The sequence below is a fragment of the Podarcis raffonei genome, chromosome 17 (genome assembly GCF_027172205.1).
Source record: "Podarcis raffonei isolate rPodRaf1 chromosome 17, rPodRaf1.pri, whole genome shotgun sequence".
NCBI lineage: Eukaryota > Metazoa > Chordata > Lepidosauria > Squamata > Lacertidae > Podarcis > Podarcis raffonei.
The window spans coordinates 25701747-25724972 of record NC_070618.1 but is presented as its reverse complement, the minus strand read 5'-3'; the positions used below and the strand labels follow the sequence as shown (position 1 = coordinate 25724972).

The window sequence follows — 23226 nt, the reverse complement described above, 5'->3', positions numbered from 1 at the left end:
ATACTGACTACAAACAGCAATTCAGGGTTTTAGACGGTAGTCTTTATCTGTCTTAACTAGAGATGCTTAGGGCAGGCATAGGCAAACTTAGCCCTCCAGATGTTTTGGGACTACAATTCCCATCATCCTTGACCACTGGTCCTGTTAGCTAGGAATCATGGGAGTTGTAGTCCCAAAACATCAGGAGGGCCAGGTTTGCCTATGCCTGGCTTAGAGAACATGGGACTTTCTGCGTTCAAAGAGCCATGCTGCTTCCACCAACCACCTGCTGATTTCAGTGGGACTTACTTGACTGTGGGTAAGCTCAAGACTCTGGTTGATTACTGCAATTACTATAGCATATTATTATTATTATTATTATTATTATTATTATTATTATTACTTCTTATACCCTGCCCATGTGGCTGGGTTTCCCCAACCATTCTGGGCGGTTCCCAACAGAATATTAAAAGCATGATAAAACATCAAACATTAAAAACTTCCCTGTACAAGGCTGCCTTGAGATGTTTTCTAAAAAGTAAGATAGTTCTTTATCTCCTTGACATCGGATGGGAGGGCGTTCCACAGGGCGGGCGCCACCACCGAGAAGGCCCTCTGCCTGGTTCCCTGTAACCTCCCTTTTCTCAGGGAGGGAACTGCCAGAAGGCCCTCGGAGCTGGACCTCAGTGTCTGGGCTGAACGATGGGGGCGGAGACGCTACTCCATCCACTCCAATAGATCACTCAACAAAACCACTTTCTATAAACAAACATTATCTTCCTCAAATCCAAATGTCTTTATTTCTTTTCCTTTTCCATGCAAAAAGTCTATGGGACGTTTCCAATCTTCAGTAAATGTCACAATCTTTTCTAATTACTGGAGCGGGCTTGGGTTTTTTTATCCCATTTAGACACCTATGTACCTGAATTTTTGAAATTTAGGGACTGGTTTTCATTTGTGGTATGCTAATGGCACTGTCTTTAGACAGTCTTGAAATTTTAGGGCCACAGGGACTTTTTAAAAACTGTGAAGGTCCCGAAAGAATCAGACTTTCCGTTTCTCTAGCATACATTGATTTAGTGCTTTTTCTTGAAGTCTAAGACATCTCAAGGGGAGCTGTTTCTCTCCCAGCACTGATCTTTCATTGCACTGCTAGTGCCTGTCCCATGCAATAACAAGGAATATTAGTGAAGTGAGAATGACTCTTATCAGAAGGGGTAAATGTCATTAACACTTATTGTTGGCTTCAAGGAAGTCAGAAGTACAGTGCTGAAGATAGCGAGAAATGGCTTTTAATGCTTAATAAGTTTAAATTTGATATGGACAAATTTTTAAAAATAAAATATATAGTGATGAGAACATAGATTTACCCTCCCATTAAGATGTAAGAATGTTTTAGAATGTGTTCTAAAACTTTGTGTTTCTGTTTGCTTCACTCATATTTTGTTGTGCAGCCTTCCCAGCATCTGTAAAATTATTCCCAATAATTGCTCATTTGGCTTTGTAAGACACCGGTAACCAATAACTGCAAGTTCTAGGGTTAAAGAAAAGAAAAAAAGCAACAAAGATTGCTTTGAATTGAAAAGTTCTGAATCAGAATTTTGGGCATAGCTTTAACATTCTGAAACTACCCATAGCCATTTTTATGGCAGGGGAAAATTCTGTGAGTGGTAGAATCTTAATGTTGTCTCAGCAGGAAATGTGTGGTCTTGTTGTATTCAGCTAAGACCTACTCATAGCAGACCCACTGAAATTAATGAACCTAAGTTAGTCATCTCTGTTAGCTTCCAGTGGGTCTACTCTGAGTAGGACTAGCACTGAATACCACCCTAAGGACAATTTCGCCTGCCCAGCAAGAAATATGTTTTATGCAAGTGGAATATTAAGGCGGCAAAAGTGCAGACTAATGGTACAGCAATTATGGCCACATCATACAAACTCTGAGAAACTACTTAGGTATTTTGCCAAGGATTGCCACATGTTTGGGAGAGAGAGGTAGACATGTTTTAGTGGTGTGCATTTATTTCAAAATATGCAGATTGGAAATAGATTGTTTTGGCTGAACAAAAAATCCCACATCCCAGGTAGAATGGAGAAAGGATTCATTTACAACTGAAAGATGGTAATCTTCCATCATGACAAAGCTACCAAGACTTGAGACGGGGGAAACGTGTTTGGGAAGTATGTAGGAATTGGTGCTTCCCTTCCCTTGTTTTTGTTACCTCAAGGGCACCTGTAACTCCAGTTATTATGAGGTATAGAAACTAACCACGACAAGCACTCATAAAATAAACCATTACCTTTATTTTAAGCATTTTATATCCTGCTCTGTAGCCCCGAGGCTCTCAAGAGTGGCTAACAATAATTTAAAAACACAATAAAGCAGCAATAAAAATAACAAAGCAAACAGAACAGCCACAATGAGCTAGTGCCAGCTAGATTAAAATACAAGCCAATGCTAAAACATCGAGAAGCAGGTCGGCCAACTCTATGGGGGCCGAGCCCCCTCAGTGTTAAACTTCCTGACAATCTTAAAGGGGCCCACCAGAGCAAAGCGTGTTCGCACTGGCGCGTCACTTTGATGATTGGGAAGGCGTGCTGGCAAAGGAGGCGTGGTTGGCCTCCTCTGCATTTGTGTGACAGGCATGATGTCACACTCATGATGCCCGAGCACACATGATGTCATGGGCATGCCATGGGCCCCCTCAATGTTGGTGCAACTCGGCACCTCTGTCTAGAAGGCCTGGGCAAATCAGAAGGTCTTCACCTTGGTCTTAAAATACATCAATCTCAGCACCAGGTAAGCCTCCCTGGGGAGAGCATTCCACACCAGCTACCTGATTCCAGAGGGAGAACTTGTAGGGAAGCTGCTGAGGATTGTCTTAATGTCCATGTGTGAAGGTAATCCTTGAGTACATTAGTTGAAAATAGGTTGCGGTTAGAGATGAGACAGCTTAACCACGTTTCCCGGTTTAGACACACTAAGCCAGAGGTAGCACTACTTTTGACTGACATAAATGTTCATAAAACTCCACCACTACCACATTTGGGGGGTGTGATCTGTTATATCTCTAGAGAAAGTGTTGGTGCTAACCTTTAAAGTCCTAAAAGGCCTCAGCCCAATATACCTGAAGGAGCGTTTCCACCCCTCATCGTTCAGCCCAGACACTGAGGTCCAGGACCGAGGGCCTTCTGAAGGTTCCCCCTCTGCGAGAAGTGAGGTTATAGGGAACCAGGCAGGGGGCCTTCTTGGTAGTGGTGCCCGCCCTGTGGAACACCCTCCCACCAGATGTCAGGGAAATAAACAACTAGCTGACTTTTAGAAGACATCTGAAGGCAGCCCTGTTTAGGGAAGTTTTTAATGTTTGATGCTTTATTGTGTTTTTAATATTCTGTTGGAAGCTGCCCAGAGTGGCTGGGGAGGCCCGGCCAGATGGGTGGGGTATACGTAATAAATTATTATTATTAGAGAAACTATAGACAACTAATGACATTCCTGTGCTGGAGCAGTGCAGCTTTCCCATTGAAGCTCATAGTACCAAACCAGAAACACTGGCAGAACTAAGAAAAAGCTATTCAGTGAAGAAGGCATGTTTCACCCCACTTCTGAACACCCAAACACTAGTGATGAACAGTAGCAGACTCCATGGTGGGATGAAGGCACTTACCTTTCCTCCCAGAGATAAGGAGCCAGGTAGGGCAGTGCAGTGCAAACACACCTGCAGGAATGCCACATTAGCTCTGCTGGTGTGTTTGCACTGCACCCTGCTGCCTTGCCATACCTCCTTCGGGTAATCAGGCAGGCTTACCTGGCCAGGAGGTAAGCAACTTCACCCCTCCATGCAATCTGCTGCTGCTGCTGAATACTGCATTCCAAGTTTATTTCTAAGCTGCACTCCAAGAACCAAAGCGAGACCAGCACTCCCTGCTCTTCCATGGCACTGTAACTCAGACAACAGCAGTGTGATAAAAGCAATTAAATCTGTAAAATCATAGAAATGTAGAGATGGAAGGGACCACACGAGTCTTTTAGCCCAATCCCCTGCAATGCAGGATTCTTTTGCCCAAGGTGGGGATCGAACCTGTGCATCTTATGCTCTACCAACTGAGCTAACCCAGCATCAATTAGACCTTAGTCTTACATTTATGTCTCATGTGTGGAAGGGAAGGTATGGACAGAGGCCAAGGGTAGACCAGGTCTGCTTTGAAGCATAACTTGGGGCAAGAAGCTCTTCCTTCCTGGTTTCTGAAAACTTCCCTGAGAAGCAGTGTTATTTGGGTGCTGTCCTGCATAATATTTAATACTTCTGCCTGAAACATCGAGCCAAGTTAGTAACTAGCTTCTAAAATGAGTTACTGCTCTCTTCCAAATGTCTCTGGAAATATGTTACTATAATAACCGACTGTGAAAAACAAAAAAGAGAGTATATTTGCACAAAGCTTTTCTCAAGCTGTAGAGATACATGGCTAATGTGAACACAAGACCATCTTGAGAAGCAAATTCAGGCAAAGGAAGCCTTTTAAAATGTTATGTTTCCACCAAACTTTGGCATGGTATAAAAACCAGCCGTCCTTCCTAGTATCCTGGCTTTTATTGCTGCTGGCAATGTATAGTTTTTGTCACTCAAGAGTTCATAATGAACCCATTACACAAAAAACAAGGCATTGCATTTTGTTTGTAGAAAACAAGAGATTTCCACTTAGGACAGTTTATTTACTCGGGTTGACAACATAACTCTGGTGTGTGCGGTTTGAGGGTGAGGTGGGGCAGGAGGGGGGAACTGGCCATATTTTGTGTAAAGTCCTTTGAGAATTAATTCTTCCCAGATTAAACTGTAAATAAAGTTAACTGTCATAAAATAAACACAGCCGTGGTGCACGCCATATGTTTTATAATTATTTTGTGGCTTCTCTTCTGTTTGTTTGTTTGCGCTTGCTGAATGGAAACATTCTGATGGTTCTGTGATGAAGTTTATACATTAAAGAAGTAAATCACACTTAAACAATCAGCCGGCTAGACATGTGAATGGGGTTAAGTGAATTTCGGTTTTGTTTTTCTTTTCCTTCTGTACGCATACAAAAGCCTACAATTTTTTTACCACAAAACTGTCTTTCCTTCCTTCCTTCCTTCCTCCCTTCCTTCCTTCCTTCCTTCCTGGGATTTGTAGTCACTTCTGCTGCATGTCCAATGGTAGGCAAACTTAGCTCATATGTACACAAGTGAGGTGTGCGTGTGTGTGATGTATTTTAATTTATTTTTAATTTTTAAATACTTTATTTTCAAATTTTATAATCACAATATTTTATAAATTCAGTACTTTTCCAAAGATACAATATAGACTTCCCCGTCCTCTCTCCTGGATTCCAATTTTCTCTCCCCTCCCTCTGATTTCTTGCATCTTATTTTATTTCTCCAAACTCTTTGTTTTCCCTCTTATTTATCCTAATTTCCAATTATATCCTTTCATAAATGTTATTTCAAACCTGCTAACATTTTAATACCTTTACAGTGGTCTTTTAAATAGTCTATAAATTTCTTCCATTCGTGTTCAAACTTTTTCTCATCCTGATCTCTTTTCTTCACGGTCATCTTTGCCAGTTTGGCATAGTCCATCATCTTAGTTATCCATTCTTCTTTTGTTGGTACTTTCTCTTCTTTCCACTTCTGGGCAAGCAGCATTCTTGCAGCTGTTGTCACATACATAAATCGTCTTTTTAAGTCCCATGGTATTTCATCCCCTGTTAACCCAAGTAAAAAGGCTTCTGTTTTTTTGACAAAAGTTATCTTAAACATTTTTTTTTCAATTCATTGTATATCATTTCCCAGAAGTCTTTTACTTTTTTACAGGACCACCACATATGGTAAAAAGCACTTTCCTTACCCTTACATTTTGTGTGTAATGTCTTTTAAGTCACTGTTGATAGGTTAGAATGCAGCAGCAAATAAAGTCTCATTCTAACATGGAGAAAGGCCTTTATTAACAGAGCTGCCATTTCCCCCTACACAGCATTGTGGGTAGGGAAACCCAATTTTAAAACAGAGGGGTGCATTCAACAGCTGATCTGGAGGGAGCGTCCATGTGAGAACAGCAAATACCAAAACTGGAGTAGATGTAGAGTTGAAAGGGAAACAGGTTTGGGCATTGTCAGAGTTCTGCAGAAACTGTGACCAATATGAGGGTCACATCACCCATGATAAAATAAAGGCAAATAAAGTTATGGATGGCATGTTCGTCTCAACTAAATACATGAAAGTTGGGCTCCTGCTTCTATGTATTCTCCCCTGCGAAATGCAGCAGTTTGAATGGTGCAAATCCCTACTCAGCTCTGAAAATTACTGGGTGACCTTGGACCATCACAGCCTCCCGGCCTAACCTACCTCACAGGGTTGTTCTGAGGATAAAACAGGGGGGAAGAGAGAAGCATGAGCTCATTGGAAGAAAGATGGGATATCAATACAATAAATCCCATGAATTAAAGAATGTTCCTTATACTAGCTTAGGGCGGCATTGGGTGGACATAGGTTGCATAGGGTGATGGCCAGAAGAACATCAAAGTCCAGTAATCAAGAGACAAAGTGTGCCAGATTAGGAGAGGCAAAACTTAAAGGCACTCTTTCTTCTCCATACCCCCCTGGGGGGGAGGGAAACATAATCAAAAGTTCTCTCAATTAACTCCTACCTGTCCTAAAATTAATTGTTAAATAGTTGGATGTACTAACAATAGTTGAAGTAGCCAGATCTTTCTGCTGACAACTTAGATTGTATGAGTTATGCTTGAAAGCTTTAAATTGAATGTGTTTTCTGTATGTTGGAATATTCCCTTCAAACATATCCTTCCACAAAACCTCTAAAGCTGTATTGAGTTGATTTTTCCTGTCTGCCTCTGCTAACACAACTTCATTCTAAATAGAATATGGTTTTGATTTTTGATAAGCTGCTAAAGAGTTTTTGGGGGCAACCAAATATTTTGGATCATGCAGAGAATATATATTGTAATGTAGTAATTTTGTATTTACATTTGTATGATGTGACAATAGATGTGAATGTTAATCACTGCTTGACGATGTTAATAAAATTCATTTAAATATATATATAAAAAAGGAGAGGCAAGACTTGGCCTGTTAGGATCCTGTGGCAGGTGCTGGAAGGCACCAATCCAAGGAGACATATTACACCCAGCAGCATGGAGTGTGGGGCAGCATGGAGTGTAATGCGGTAGTAGGGCGTCACTCTTTGATTATGAGAAGTCTGTTGAAGGCACTTCAGCAATATCCTTCCCACAGCATAAAGCGCATTAGGCTACCCACCCGTACCCCACTTTTGGAACATCCATGCAAATGCATAAGCACTGCCCAAGACCTAAAAATATGCAGCTTTGGCTGGCTCATGCCAAAAGCTAAGTTGCCAGGTAAATATCCAGTTTAGATCTTTCTTTGTGGCTGAAATAAAGATGGACCCTTATGGAAAAGCAGGCTGCGTGAGGCTGGTTTGTTTTAAATTCCTCGCTCCTGCTTTACTTTAAAAGAAACCCACAGTTATGTTTAAGGGTTACTCATGGATATATTGTTTATTATTTATTATAGCAACATTAAGGCACAGAATTCCATGAGAAGAAGAAAATCCACAGGAGCTCAGAATCTCAATCTTAATGCTGAGGAAAACACCAGAGAGAGAACAATATTGTATTGTGATTTGTACTTTAGCTTTTCAGCTTAGAGGAAAGAAGGAAGGAGGTGCTTTGTGATTTGAATAGGGGCGGCATGTCCTTTGTGGAAAACTTTCAGAATTTGTTCTTATGCTGGGCCAGGATCACATTTGCATTACTGCAGTTTATTGCAGCGAGAAAACACAGCCATTAACGCAGCCAATATTTGTAAAATTTATACTGCATCTGGGCCAGCTTCATCTCAAATGCTGCAATAGGTAGAATTTCTTCCCAGACTGGTGCTCTTCCTTACAGATTTGACAAATCAGCTATCACACCGTTGGTGAAACCTGTTACGAGATTATCTTCACCACAGAAGTTTATTATTTCTTTCATTAAAAAGAAAACTTCTCTGAACATGTCACCCGAGCCCCAACCCCCCCCTTTTTCCTTTGCTGCGATTTTCTCCTCATTTATTTTTGTCAGCGCTGGATCCATTCAGCATCTGCTCTCCTATGAAAAGCCCCCAGGAAAAAATTAAAAAGCTGTTCGTGCCAATTCATTGTTGTTATTAAGAATCGTAATTCACCTCGTAGTTATCTCGGCTCTTTTCGGTTCTTATCTCGGCTTCCATGATGACATTGCCTTCCCGTTTGAGGCATCGCTCCAGCCCCTGTCTCATCTCTCCCACCTTAATTTGTAGCGATGCACTGCAAGTTTGGTGACAGGCAGTTGTTCGTGCTTGAATAACCCGCGATTTGAATTCTACAGTTTGTGGCATCCATGTAATGCTTAGCAGTAGGTACAGCTGTTAACTATTCGCTTATAAATAATCTTTCCCCCCTCTCAACCTGTCTCCCAGGTAGTGTACCTGTCACCATTAATAACTCATTGGTAGCTCCCCTGCGATTCGGTCCATCACTTGTCATTCACACTAGAGCAATGCCCTGGCTTGCCACTGAAGCTCACACAAGCTCCATCAGCTATTCACTCATCGCGGCAGCTGTATTGTTTCAAGTTTCTGACTTACGGGAAATTGCATTGATGCATCTCACACAGCTAGGCACCGGGCTCATCCCACCCTTATTCCCATGCATGTGGGAAACTCAAATCTTCGCAAAAGTTCCTCCTCGCCTTTTAAGAAAGGCTGTATCAACCACCGGGAAAAGCAATAAGCTTCATAGAGTTCTTTCTGGTGTTAGCTATATTGATCTCAGCGATGTTACCCCAGTGGTTTGTACTGCCCATAATATAGCATAATTAAGTTTGCGTAATACTATATGATACACCACATTGATTGTGATGCTCTGCTGATTGCCCGGTGGGAGGGGAAAAAGAAAATTTGCCTCACCTTCTAAAGAGCTTTGATCATGGCATTTAGTAGCATCACCTGACCTTAGCGTTTTTTGGGGGGTGAAAGCCATCATTAGGAGTGTATTGCAGGGTTCGTGAATTGTAATAAGGGTCCCACAGACATTGATTTGAAGAGGGGACATAGGGAAGTATGATATGTGAATAGCAGGTGCATTTCTTGGCCAGGTATTCATTCAAGGCAGTTACCTTTTAAGTTAACCATGAAGAGAAACTGAAGCACAAAAGCTTTCTGTTTGAAAGACTGCCGTTGACTAAGTCAATTTGTTGTTTGTCCGAAAACAATCTGTAAAACACCATATGCATTAAGAGAGAGAGAGAGAGAGTGTACACAAACCCTAAATGTTCATTTAGTAGGTTAGTTTCTCTCCTTTGAGGAAGAAGGAGAACATTTGTCTGATGCTTTTCTACCATAAATGGCATTCCAGGTCCTGTGCATTGAAGTTCCACTCTGTTCCCATGTAGGAAGTGATCCACCCTGAGGTAGGGATGGATAGGATTGCACCCTTAATAACATTTTTTAAAAAAAAATGCAGTAAAAGCATATCAATGGTATCAGCCTTGAGTAGTTAATTATGACTGAGGAATGGTAATAATCAGGGCTTTTATTTAGCTGGAACTCAGTTCCGGCACTTCTCATGTGGGCGCCATTACCATTCTAAGAGAACAAGGGAGGCATCCCTTGTGAGTTCAGGCACCTCCTTTTCCATAAAAATAGTGCTGGCAATAATAACCATAATTTATTTGTATTCTGCCCATCCGACTGGTTTGTCCCAGCCACTCTGAGCGGCTTCCAACAAAATATAGCAGAACACAGGGAATGAGAATGTGAAGGTGGTTGGAGCCCTTGTATGTCACAGAGCACCTTGGAATGTGTTTTCTAAAGAAGTGATAGCCATGTTAATAAACTAGATATAGTTGGGAAAAGGTCAAGTTGACAGCCATGTTACTTGACTGAGGAGAAGGGCTGCTTGGGAATTGATGGCATGTTCAATGGGAATAAGCAATGTTGTTACAATGTTCACCAGGGGACAAAAAGATTTTAATTCAGGCTCCAAGCATAATCTCTGCAGAGCAGGAATTCCTCTCGTTTAGGAGCACACTAATGGGAATAATGTTCCTGTCAACCACCGCTTCTTAAAATGGAGTACATCGCTTGAGGCCCATAGGTGAGTTAACGACATCAAGTCTCTTGCAACTCTGCAAATCACAGGGCTCAGTTCAGCCTCTACTTGTTTCTGGGAAGTTACGCTGGTGTTTACCAATCAGTAGTGTAAATATCACCTATGACAGCAATTCACTTTATTGGAGACAAGGTTCATACATGAAAGGCACAGTGAGAGAGAGAGAGAGAGAGAAGATAGTCTGCAGATGTCTACACAGGTGAAACTAAAGGCATGTTAGGGGTTAGGAAGGAAAGACCTATAAGCAAAAAAGAAGAGGACTTTCCCCTCCTTGAGAACTTCATGTACAGTTTCTGGCATAATGTATCTTTTTTTGAGGAAGAAAAACATTGGGTTCTTGCCATTCCATCCTTTGGTGGCATATAGTCTTGTTCTGTACAGGAGAAGTCATTTTGTTTTGAAAGCACACGTCCTGGACATTTCTGGAAATCATTAAGTCAGCCCATGCCATTATCTCTGTGCCTGAACATGGATGATGGTGACATTTTCCTGTTTGTTAAATAAAAGCTTCCTTCTTTTCTAATTAATAATTAAGCGTTGTAAGGCTTTATTATAAATTTATGTGTCCTCTGGAGCAGTTCTCACTCGCCGCCTTTTCTTAGTTATTTCTCTTCAGCTCGTGTGTATATGTGTATTATAATGTCATTTTGATTGCTGTTCACTCGCTTCACTTCGCCTTGTCAGCTTGTGCCCCTTCCTCCCAAATGAGATGACACTCTAATGCAACGGGAATCCCACCAGCTCAGAAGCATGAGGAGAGCATACAGAAAAATATGTCACATTTGCTTATATTTTTTAAGAAATATAACTCTAATTCTTGGCTTTGGAGGAAATATAACAGAATTCTACTACTACTACTACTACTACTACTACTACTACTACTACTACTATTTTATTTATACCCTCTCCATCTGTCTGAGTTGCCCCAACCACTCTGGGTAGCTTCCAACGCATGCAGAAACATAATAAAACATCCAAGATTAAAAACTTTACCTACACAGGGCTGCCTTCAGATGTCTTCCAAAAGTTGTGTAGTTCTTTATCTCCTTGACCTGTGAAGGGTGGGTGCCACTACTGAGAAGGCCCTCTGCCTGGTTCCCTGTAACCTCACTTATCACAATGAGGGGACTACCAGAGGCCCCTCAAAGCTGGACCTCCGTGTCTGGGCTGAGTAATGGGGGTGGAGACGCTCCTTCGGTTCTACTGGGCCGAAGCCATTTAGGGCTTTAAAAGTCAGCACGAACACTTTGAATTGTGCTTGGAAACGTACTGGGAGCCAGTGTAGGTCTTTCAGGACCGGTGTTATATGGTCCCAGCGGCCACTCCCAGTCACCATTATTTTGTGTCCTTCAGTCTTTTGGCAATTATATTATACAGTGGTGCCTCGCAAGACGAAAAGAATCCGTTCCACGATTCTCTTCGTCTAGCGGTTTTTTTGTCTTGCGAAGCAACCCTATTAGCGGCTTAGCGGATTAGCGCTATTAGCGGCTATTAAAGGCTTAGCGGCTTAGCTGCTAAAAGGCTATTAGCGGCTTAGAAAAAGCGGGGGGGAAATCGCAAGACTAGCAAGACGTTTCGTCTTGCGGGCAAGCCCATAGGGAAATTCATCTTGCGAAGCAACTCAAAAACGGAAAACCCTTTCGTCTAGCGGGTTTTCCGTCTTGCGAGGCATTCGTCTTGCGGGGCACCACTGTATTGCACATCTCGTATGGGATCAGGCCGATTCCCTACTGCAGCAAGTGTTGGTTCACTCTTAACGTATGTAAGCTGCTCTTTCTCATGGCGGCCTTTCCCAGCCTGGTGCCCTCCAGATGTTTGGGGCTGCAATTCCCACCAGCCCCAGACAGTATGGCTGTGATAGCTGGCGCTGGCAGGAGTTGTAGTCCAAAACATCTGGAAGGTTGGGGAGAGTTGGGGAAGCCTGAACTTCAGTGTACCAACATTTCCAACATTAAAGATTGTTCCACATACACACGCAGCCACAGCTGAAAACAGTTGTTTTCTTTTTTAAAACACACAACCTTGCATTTGCACGTAGGCCCTTCCTCTGTTTCTCCCTGCAAAAGCAACATCTTGCCAGACATAGCAGGGTTAAACAGAGAGCTCGTCTGGTTTGGTCTTTTGGCATTTTCCAGCTGCTCTTCAAGAGAATATAAAGTGCTTCGGGAGCATATCCAAACCAGTGGATGTTTAAGAGACTGGGGGGAGGTTAGCTGAAGAGTCACATTCTTGTGTGACTTAGTTACCTTTTGTTGCACTAAAAAAGAGAGAGAGAGAAAATGTTGGTGCTGTTCAGTTTTAAACACACACACACACTTTCAAAGACTAAATGACCTCCAGGCCTGTTGGCTCCTAAATCGCAGTTTATCAAGTCTCCTCCGCCTTTTCCCCTGTAAAAATCCAGAGTGAAGTGTGAAAAGCATCAGAAAGCCTCTCTTGTGCCAGTGCAGCCTTTGAGTCGCTTGCCAGCACCTTCATCTCTTCATATGTTTCTAGCTAAGGTCTAACATGGAACAAAAACCCGACAGCAATAGAGACCAGATGCTGGTATTTCTTCTCTGTCACTTGGCTGCTGAGCAGATGGAATTTATATCAATCGGGCATGCTTGGAGGAAGAGGCCGTGGCAGCCAACATGTGGAACTAGGGCTGAGTGACATTTTTGCTAATGTTTTGTCCTTGTAGAACATTATGCTTCCTCTTTGCTTATGAGCTGTGGTTTTCCTGACTCAAACAAGGTTCCAAGCCCAGCTGGAATGGCTGTGTGTCGTCCCCCCCCCCGTGCCCCCTCCCTTCCTCCCTTCCTAAAGGAGCGCTGGGAGCTATGGAGGAGTGAGGGGCCCTGAACAATGGAGCTCTTTATTAAAATACCTGACATCTGCATGCAATGCACCCAAATCATTTTAGCCAAGCATTAGAAATTCACTGGGCATTACCAGTCACTTTGTGTCCATTTCTGTGCGCGCTTCTTTGATTTATATAATGAACAAATGCCTCTGGCCCCAAAGGTTTATTTTTAGTTTTGCTGTTTTATCGGGCAGGAGCTTCTTTCCTGAGACACATTGTCATAGATCGTCTCAGCAAAAAGAGTAGGAAGAGCAGCAGCAGAAGAAGAATAAAAAAAGAAAGAAAAGTGACAGTAAAAAGACGTTCGCCTTTAAACGGAAAGTGGGGGAACCGTAGAAGTTTGGGTAACCTTGCAAATGGCGGTTTTGTTTCTTGAACCGCCTCGCAGGCCGTCATTTAAAAAACTGACCAAAGTATTTCATCCATGGAGCTAAGTAGCTGGTGGATTTGCAAAAAGCACTACCCCTGCATGTGGAACGATGAACGTCGTTAGGTTTGTTTGTTTGTTTGTTTAAGAGAAATAAAGACAACAGTAATAATGAAAAAGACTAGAATTGTGACCTTAACAGCAAATACAGTGGTACCTCGGGTTAAGTATTTCATTCGTTCCGGAGGTCCATACTTAACCTGAAACTGTTCTTAACCTGAAGCACCACTTTAGCTAATGGGGCCTCCTGCTGCTGCCGTGCCGCCAGAGCACAATTTCTCTTCTCATCCTGAAGCAAAGTTCTTAACCTGAAGCACTATTTCTGGGTTAGCGGAGTCTGTAACCTGAAGCGTATGTAACCTGAAGCGTATGTAACCCAAGGTACCACTGTAGAAGCATAAATCCCAGGGCTTATCCCACAGCTACTAAGATTCCCCACCCATCCCTAAGCTCATGTACCACTTTTGTTGCATGTTGTGCCATGGTACATTATGCATTATGTGTTATTACAGAACACACACTTAAATGTACAACAACCCTGAGAGATAGTTTCAGCTGAGATGCGATGCCTGGGCCAGGGGCTCCCAGTGACTGTTCCAAATGAGGATTTGAACCAACGTCTCACCAATCCTAGTACAGTAATTCCCTGCTGCACTACGTTGACAGTAGTGTGCAATTGCACCATCACCTGCAGTTTGCACCAGAAGTCTTGTATTACCCATCCTCCGATCTAAACGCCTGAGTGTTTGTAGGCAAAGGATGCGACACGATAATTTGTTGACAAAGGAGCTCAGTGCAACACAGAGACATAAACAGATATGAAACAGTGACTGCACAGAAATGGTGCTTTGCACAATTGCCTCCATTGGTTCAATAAATTCACTGAAAAGTTCAGAAGAGTGTGAAATTAATTGGGGGAGGGGAATTGAAGACTTGTGAATTCAAAAGGATTGCCATGTTTCCGTTTGCATATTGTTTTGGAAAGCACAGATTTGGTAGGTTCACCTAATAATAATAATAATAATAATAATAATAATAATAATAATAATTCTGCACCCATCTGACTGAGTTGCCCCAGCCACTCTGGGCGGCTTCCAGTATATACAAAAACATGATAAAACATTCAAGATTAAAAACCTCCCTATACAGGGATGCCTTCAGATGTCTTCTAAAAATTGTGTAGTTGTTTATCTCCTTGACATCTGATGGGAGGGCGTTCCACAGGGCTGGTGCCACCACTGAGAAGGCCCTCTGCCTGGTTCCCTGTAGCTTCACTTCTCACAGTGAGGATACCGCCAGAAGACCCTTGGAGGTGGACCTCAGTGTCCGGGCAGAACGATGGGGCTGGAGACGCTCCTTCAGGTACACTGGGCTGAGGCCGTTTAGGTCTTTAAAGGCCAGCACCAACACTTTGCATTATGCTCAGAAAAGTACCAGGAGCCAGTGCAGATTCTTTCTGAACTTTAGTGCCAATGTGACACGCAACCCCAGTGAAGGCAGATGTAGGGAGGGGATCTGCAAAGAGACAAGGACTGGTGTGCACAGTCTGTTGCCTGTTCTAATTTATCGTGGAGAGAGCATCTTCGATATGCCTACATGTAGGATTAGCGTAAGCCCCTACTTGCCAGTGATCTCAGGGTTAGATCATTCCTTCCATTCTTGGCATCGTTGTGAAGTAATTCCTCTGTGTCTATTTGGTACTTAGCGCGTAATATTGAAGTATTGTCTTAATAGTATTTGGGGGGGGGGGCATTCATGTTAACCATCCCAACAGCTGCTTGTCGTTTTCAGTTCACCAAGCTGATTCTGAGATTACCTGAAGTTTGGTTAATTTTGTGCTAGCAAAGCCTTTTACTGCTGAATCATGTAATTGCCCTAATAGCATCATGGGAGTAAATATACCTTGGTTGTAACTGGATGTGGCAAGTACTACGGCCCTACATTGTAATAATACCTGCAAGCCCTGATACGTACAGTCATTTTGCTAACTGCTTTTAACTCCTGCTTCTTTTGATTGAATCTGAAAGAACTGAGGTGCAAACTAAATGTTACATGTAAATCCCCAGTCAATATTTTAAGACATGAAAAGCCACATCAGGGCAATTTCACTTTAGGGTGGCAGCAAGAGCAAACTTGGAATGTTGCTTATTACTATCCCAGATGGTTGTATTTTTGCACAGTGTTGCCATTTTTCTCTATGGTGCTCCAGCAAGGTCTTTCTTTCTTCCTTCCTTCCTTCCTTCCTTCCTTCCTTCCTTCCTTCCTTCCTTTCACAAGGGGAAATGTGCAAGGGAAGGAGGAAAGAAATACTTGCATGGCAATTCTGCACACACAAAAATGGTTAGTAGGTAAGAATTAAACACCCTTTCCTCCAATCAAAATGGCAGTCTTCCAAACATGGAAAAATGTTGAAGCTTCAGTATATACATTTATGAATAAATTATCATTTGTCCCCCCCCTTCCTCCTAGACTAGGCAAAGCCTTGTGAATCCATGGCTATACCCCCCACCTCTTTAATCTTCTATTAAAGAACGTGGTTGAAGGTTTTCCATTCAAATCTATTTATTTGCATTTATTTATTTAGAAATTTATATTCCACTTTTTACCATGCAGGTCTTAAAACAGCTCACAGCAATAAAACATACAGCACAGGAAAACATTAATTAAACCTCTAAAGTTTATAATCTCAAGATAGCTATAGCTATAGATACACACACACACACACACACAGAAGAGAAGAAGAAGAAGAGTTTGGATTTGATATCCCGCCTTTCACTCCCCTTCAGGAGACACACACATATGAACTTAGGAACAATGCCTGTCTTGTGGGAGCGAGTTCCATAGAGCTTTTCAGGGTCATGTGGCCAGCAGGACTAAACCGCTTCTGGCACAACGGGACACCGTCACAGAAACCAGAGTGCACAGAAACACCATTTACCTTCCCACCACAGTGGTACCTATTTATTTACTTGCACTGGCCTGCTTTCAAACTGCTAGGTTGGTAGGAGCTGGGACAGAGCAACACCCCGTTGTGGGGAATCGAACCACCGACCTTCTGATCAGCAAGCCCAAGAGGCTCAATAACTGTGTTTCTGTCCCATAGGAAACAACCCATAGTGCTTGCCCTGATGATCTCAGGGATCAACTTGGGCTGCACTGGGTAAGGCATTCTTAAGGTATGCTGGACACCGGAATCGTTGCATCACATAATTTTTGATTGTGCATTTCACTCATCGGCCAGGAGCAAGTTTCTTGCTCAATATCTAAAGGGAATTGCCGATGATACGAATGAAGCCAAACTGAGATATCTATTAAATGATGATGACCCCCTAAGATCACTCATGGTTGCCAGATTCTTGATCAGCGTTCTATCCCTAAAGAAGAGAAACGGACTCCTGTGCGGCTCGGATAATCCCTCTAAACTATGATCTATGTTTTAGGATGTAATTAGGTGATATCACCATTGATGTCTTCTACTAATTTATGAGTAGAAGGCGATGATTATGTTACAAATTTATTGTAATGTATGATGTTGGTCTTTTGTTTTTGTTTTGCTTTGGTTCTTGTCTGTTTTTTGTAAGTTTTGGCGGTTTTAAATTTGGAGGTTTAAGTACATTATGTTGGTATGGGAAACTGTCGTGTGATGGGCCAATGGCCGTAATAAAGTTCAATACAATACAATACAATAAAAAAAGGTATGCTGGACCGAAGTTAGTCAGGGCTTTGTACACTAACACAAGAAACCTGAAGATCAGCTGCTGGTAGGGGACTGTCTTGGAGTGGGAATGTGTTGCTTAGGAAGGGGTGTTAAAACATTTCCCCTATGTTGTTCCTGTGATGGAAATTGCCTTATTCTGGTTTTACTTGCCCTCGTTACTGGATCAGCCTGTTTCTGTCCTGTGTCAGTTTCATTCGTAGGTACGTTCCATCCAGTTTCTAAATAGCTTTGCAATTAAACAAACATTCTGAACATGTTTTCTCACAAAATGTACATCTCTGAACACGTTGTGCCCCAAAATAATGTGCTTCCTTGTGCATTTTGGTACAGTTTTTGAGTTAAGAAGTCAATTTCAAAATTTAGAGAAGTGTAAAATCCAAAGGGTACTAGCATTCCAATCCAGATGAATACAGATGAAGTTGGTTTCTGTAAAAGTTTGCAAAAATTGCTTAAGCATCCCTACCCATTAAATTGGGGAAATGACATGGGTGTCAAGGATTAGGGTTAGGGTTTGAGAGAATTGTAATGTTGGATAAAGAATGCATCATATTATAGAGAATGCTGATAATTTCAGTTCCTTTCTGTTTTTGTTTCTGGCCTTCATGTTTGTGAATTGAACCCAGAAAACATGTTGGCAGTTTCTGCTATAAATGTAGGGAAAGGAACAGGGCCAAATGGGTTACATTCACTCAGCACAACCACAAATTCTTCCCAGCGGTTTCCCCACTTTTCCATGAGCCTCAATGTCTGTTTTCCAGTGTCGGACAGAAATTTCAAGACAGAATATTCCTACTTCAAAAAAACAAACTCAAACAATCGTCTAGAAATATGAACTTTGCAACTGCACAAACTTTGTAAAGCATGAAAGTTAATCACGTTTATGCAAAGTTGCTCCGTTTATGCAATTTCTGGTTCTGTAAAATGTTACCATTGCAGGATTTAGTTTCTGACTAGAGAGTCGGTGGAGATTGTAGTGCAGAATTTGAGGTACTTCATTTGATTAGTCTGTTTTGTATAATTGCGCCTTGTATGTTTCAGTAATCCAAATGCTATGGGGACACGATCCATTTTCTCTCCACTGATATTTGCACGTAGAGATCATAGGTTTCCTGTTTGGAGAATGGAAATAATAAGTTTCTTGGGGCTGGAATAAAACCAGGGTGGTTTCTCTGTTTGCTCTTTGACTGGAGTTTCCTGCCATCTTATCTCATAAGAAACCACACTCTAATTGCTTCCTTCAAATTCAAATCTCAGGCAAGTGTTTCAGGGAGCATGTTTCTTACTGAAAGCCCAATTCTAATTAATGGCTCTGGTCTACCTTACTTGTAATTACAAAGTGGGGGATGATGGGGAAATACTTATCATTTGAGGTACGACTTCTGATAGGATTCAACACGTGACAGGGTAAATAGGTGAGATTATTGCCCAAGGAGAATGGGGTACATTAAAAATCTTCCCCTTTGATGTTTACAGATGTAAACAATTTTCTATGTCTTTTTTTCACTGACATGTGTACCTCTCTACCAGACCTGGAAAACCACAGAGATTAACAGATTCTCCCAGAATACTTCATTGTTCTGGTGCCATTTGGAACATTCTTTTGGTTCTGTTCCGCTTCTTTTCCAGCAGGAATTAAGGCTTCAGAATATTAACAACAGAAATCTCAAACATTTATAGTGGGGGTTTTTTAAAAAAACAAACAAACAGAAAAATATCTCCACTAAATTATTTTTGAAACATTTTTTAAGAGAAGAAAGAGATTGATTAAAACTTATCCCAAGTCTTAGCAAATTATATTTATATATATTTACACACACACACACTATCCACACATATACGTGACTGCAAAGAATATTTTTGTAAACTGCTTAGACTTTTTTCTCTTTTTTTACAATCCAGCACTTCAAGGATGCCACTTAGAAAGTTGAAAGTATCCCATTTACCTATTTATCTGCGGGGGGGGGGGGGATGAAAATATTTTAAAATTAATCATCTCTGGTAAGTGAAGTTAAAAACACTATGTTACTCTGAGTTTATTTTTAATCACTGATACTCACCTAAGAGCTCTTCCCTTCCCCACCCAACTTCTCTGGAGTAACTACACATTTCTGTATTAATTGGTTGTGCTCCACTAAAATATAAAGTAAAGCAGAATCCCAATTTCAGAAGTTGAGGATTTCATAAACATATCTAGGAAAAACACAGAATGTTTAAAGATTATTTGATGGCTCATGAAATTGATAATGTTCCATCAATCTTATTTTATCCCTTTTAATAGAAACCTGTGGGGTGATGGTTCATTGGCAGTACAACTGAGCTTCTCAGTCCACATTGCAATGAGGTTGGTTACAAAACTTGTACACTGCTAACCCATAGCAGAACTATGTGATCTCAACATCTGCATGATATCTGGACAAGTTTAAATTCTTGATTCCCCCATGTTGTGTTGGCTTTCAGTATCGTGCCTTGGAAAGCACCACCTGTTCAATCCAGATGTTGTCAGATTCTTAAAAAATCAAACCCACAAGTGCAACGGTGTCTACAACCTCGTTTGCACATAATAGTAAACCAAACAATGGCCCATTCGTCCATTCATTACAAATTTGTAAAACCGCTTCACAGCCTAAAGCCATTGAACAATAAGATAAAAATGAGATTAACATACAAATGAGTGCAAATAAGCAAACTGTGTGGGCTTCAGGAGAGAGGAGCTTGTGGCTGCTTTGCTCCTCCTCTGATGGTTCTCTACTGAGCTTTGCTGAGCTGAGCCATCATTTGTGTTAGTGGGTTCTTGGAACCTGGGCTCATGGTTTAGCTCTCCCAGACAAACCATGAGCTATAATGTCTGGAGAGATCAAACCCCAACTTCAGATTCAGACACCGTGCTTAAGCCAAATCATAATGAAGCATAGCAGCAGAATGCCCAGGAGATAAAGCCAAGGTTTGGCTTAGTGATTCGTGTAAACTAGGCCTGCAAAGTTTCTTTCCAGCTTTGAAGTGCCAAGTTCTACCACGAGTGATTCCTCTTGCTGGAGGCTTTTGCAACGTAGACCCTATTCTGGTAAAGGGTCCTTTGCTTTGGGGGAGAGAGGCTCAACTCAAGAGAAGAGCTGAGCTTCTGCCTACCATGTTCCCTTGCCGTGCATAAAAAAGGAACAAAGGAACAAGGTAAATACTGTAACATTTGTGTCTGCCATTCAATTCTGTCTTTCAATTCGGTAAAATAGGGAGAAATTGCCATATAGGGGTATACAAACCTCTGTTTCACACCCCTCCTGAGCTCACCTCCCCCAGCACCAGTGACATACATATGCACTGTCTCTTGGTACATCTGCGCATAAACTCAATAAATCTGAATCTTATCTGAATCTGCAGCATTTGGTGGGATCTCAGGGAACGCTTGTCAGTCCAAATAGCCTGCGAAATCTCAGATAGGTTTGGAACGGCAGCTCCCAAATTTTCCAGCCATGATATGGTAGGGTGATTTACTCTCCCTTGAGCACTTCACTGTGTTTCATTTACAGTGTGTCACTTCTCCTTTGCTTCAGTTGTGTCGAGATGACACTGACCAATTTGCAGCAACGTAACTTGATCTAGTACACATTAATACCAAGCCTAATCAAAACACACACTGCAATATGTGACTCTTTTTTGGAACGGCTGCCTTGCAGCTGCCTAAATCCTTTCCGAATCTGCATCGGACTAAAAGTTAACATTTACATTTTTAAATCAAGGCCAGTTTATATCTGGTAGGTGCCCAGATGCATATTACTGTATACATAATCGGAACATAGGTTCTCTCCAGCTTTCTGGGGAGAGATCTAAGCCTTCGCTTTCAGTGTGAAAAAAAGCAATGTGTTGCCAAAGTAGGCACAGTATTGTGTCATTTGCATTCATTCAAACTGGGTTCCTAAATGCTTACTAAAAGCCATAATACCGAAGGTGCTTCACATTTCCAGGCTTAAAGCGTGGAAAAGATCACATACTATAATGGCAAAAGGAAACTCTCATGCGGATGTGCATTAAGTGTACTTTTGAGCATGGTGCTGACATGAATAAGGCACCATTTGAAAGAAGTTAATGTTGTTTGGCCTAAGTCTGTGGGGTGGAAGAGATTAAACCTTGGGGGCCCATCCATGCTTTTAAAGCCCATTCCCAATCAAAAAATAAGGAAAGGGGAAAAAACCCTCCAAGGGCAGGAACACACAGAACGGTCCATGGAACAGCTGATTCCCTTCTCTCTTTTCAAGAACTATTCCCCTTTCTGGCTGCTGGGAATATTAGGAAAGAAGCTTAAGAGGGAAGACGTCCTAGACCCTTGTGTTGTCTGCACACCATCCTAATAACTAGGAGATGGAGAACTCATGTTGTGAGTTCTTGCTGCTCAACCTGCCAGTTTGGTGGCAGCTACGCCAGGAGGAGAAGTTGTGTTGGTGTTAGCGATGAGCCATTGCAGCAACCTTCTCAGCCATGAGCCAAAGCGGCCGGCTGAGGAGAGGCTGCTGTAGCCTCTGAAGCATGAAATGCTTGAGGGCTTTCTGCCCTTTGAATGTAGGAGATTCGGTTCTCACTGCTGCTAGGAGTTCTGTAGGAATGCCACTTAACACTCTGCCTATTGCTGTCTCTCGAGGGAGAGCGATAGGCATAGTGGCCTTCAGTGCATGCAAGTTTCTTTTCTTTCTTTGTTTTACATAGTCATGCATATATTTTAATGTGACTTTCATGGGAGCCATTTAGAATTATCACCCATGATAATTAGCACACCTTGACATTTTTATTAATCTTTTTTTTTTTTGCATGTGTGTATAAAGATAGCTTAAATGGGACGCGGGTCACGCTGTGGGTTAAACCACAGAGCCTAGGGCTTGCTGATCAGAAGGTCAGCGGTTCGAATCCCCACAATAGCGTGAGCTCCCGTTGTTCGGTCCCAGCTCCTGCCCACCTAGCAGTTTGAAAGCACGTCAAAGTGCAAGTAGATAAATAGGTACCACTCCGGCGGGAAGGCAAACGGTGTTTCCGTGCGCTGCTCTGGTTCACCAGAAGCAGCTTAGTCATGCTGGCCACATGACCCGGAAGCTGTACGCCGGCTCCCTCGGCCAATAAAGCGAGATGAGCGCCACAACCCCAGAGTCGTCTGCAACTGGACTTAACTGTCAGGGGTCCCTTTACCTTTACCTTTATAAAAATAGCTTAATAGTCATACATGTAACCCTCCGCTCTGTTTTGGTGCATTTTTCCTTAAGGCTGAAATTGACTGGACCAGAATTCTTTGCAATTTGACCGTATCAATTTCACCACTCAGTTGACTTGGAGAAGCCAATTCAGTTAGGAAAATGGACTGGCTTCTATCTATCTCCCAACGCCACCACAGTTGTATTCTTCTGTGCATTTCTTCTTATAGAATCATAGAATTGAAGAGTTGGAAGGGACATCCAGGAGACATTGAACCCCCGGCAATGCAGGAATGCATCTACATTTCTCAAGCTACCAGTCCTAAATCAGAGCTAGTGGCATTGTAGAAGGGAGAATTTACTCCTATTTCCTGACAGAAATAATAGTTTGTACCCAGTGAGAGTTGTTACACTGCACGCATTTAAGCGGCCAAGAACTGAGCAAAAAGCTCTTGTATTTTCTAGGCTACCCTGAAAAAGCAAGCGGGCAAGAAGAACTTCTAAACAGTGGTTGCATTCAAATTGTGTTGTCTTTGCATTTCTTTTTGGCGGGTGGGAGTCAACTCCCCCCCCCCATAGAATCAGCAACCGTCTATTGCTTAAGGTCACCACAGTTAGCGATCTTTGGCAAGAGACTTCTTCCATTTTTGGTAATGGCAGCAAGTTTCTTTTTGGACACATTTTCTTCTGAATCTGCGATTATCTCTCAAACCTGTTTCATGTTATCATTGTCAGATTCCTCTTCTTCCAGTTTCTCAGAACAAAATATTAAAAGAAAGAAAGAAAAGAAGCCAAGCATGGAATTGAGAGTCATATGGTTATGATTTGAGAATGTCAAGCCTGGGTATTTTATTATTATTATTATTCTTTTTTTTAAAAAAAGC

General features: G+C 42.0%; 1 protein-coding gene across 10 annotated transcripts in view; it reads left to right on the top strand.

The window, feature by feature from the left end:
• BNC2 (basonuclin 2) overlaps positions 1-23226 on the top strand; it is a 401737-nt gene that overhangs the window by 297071 nt on the left and 81440 nt on the right. Inside the window, exon 1 of one of the 10 annotated variants that reach the window (XM_053371783.1) lies at positions 19494-19512. The exons of the other annotated variants lie outside the window; for them this stretch is intronic. The gene's annotated coding sequence lies outside the window, so the exon portion shown is untranslated. Of the gene's footprint in view, positions 1-19493; positions 19513-23226 lie in introns of those variants that run through there. 10 annotated transcript variants of the gene reach the window in all.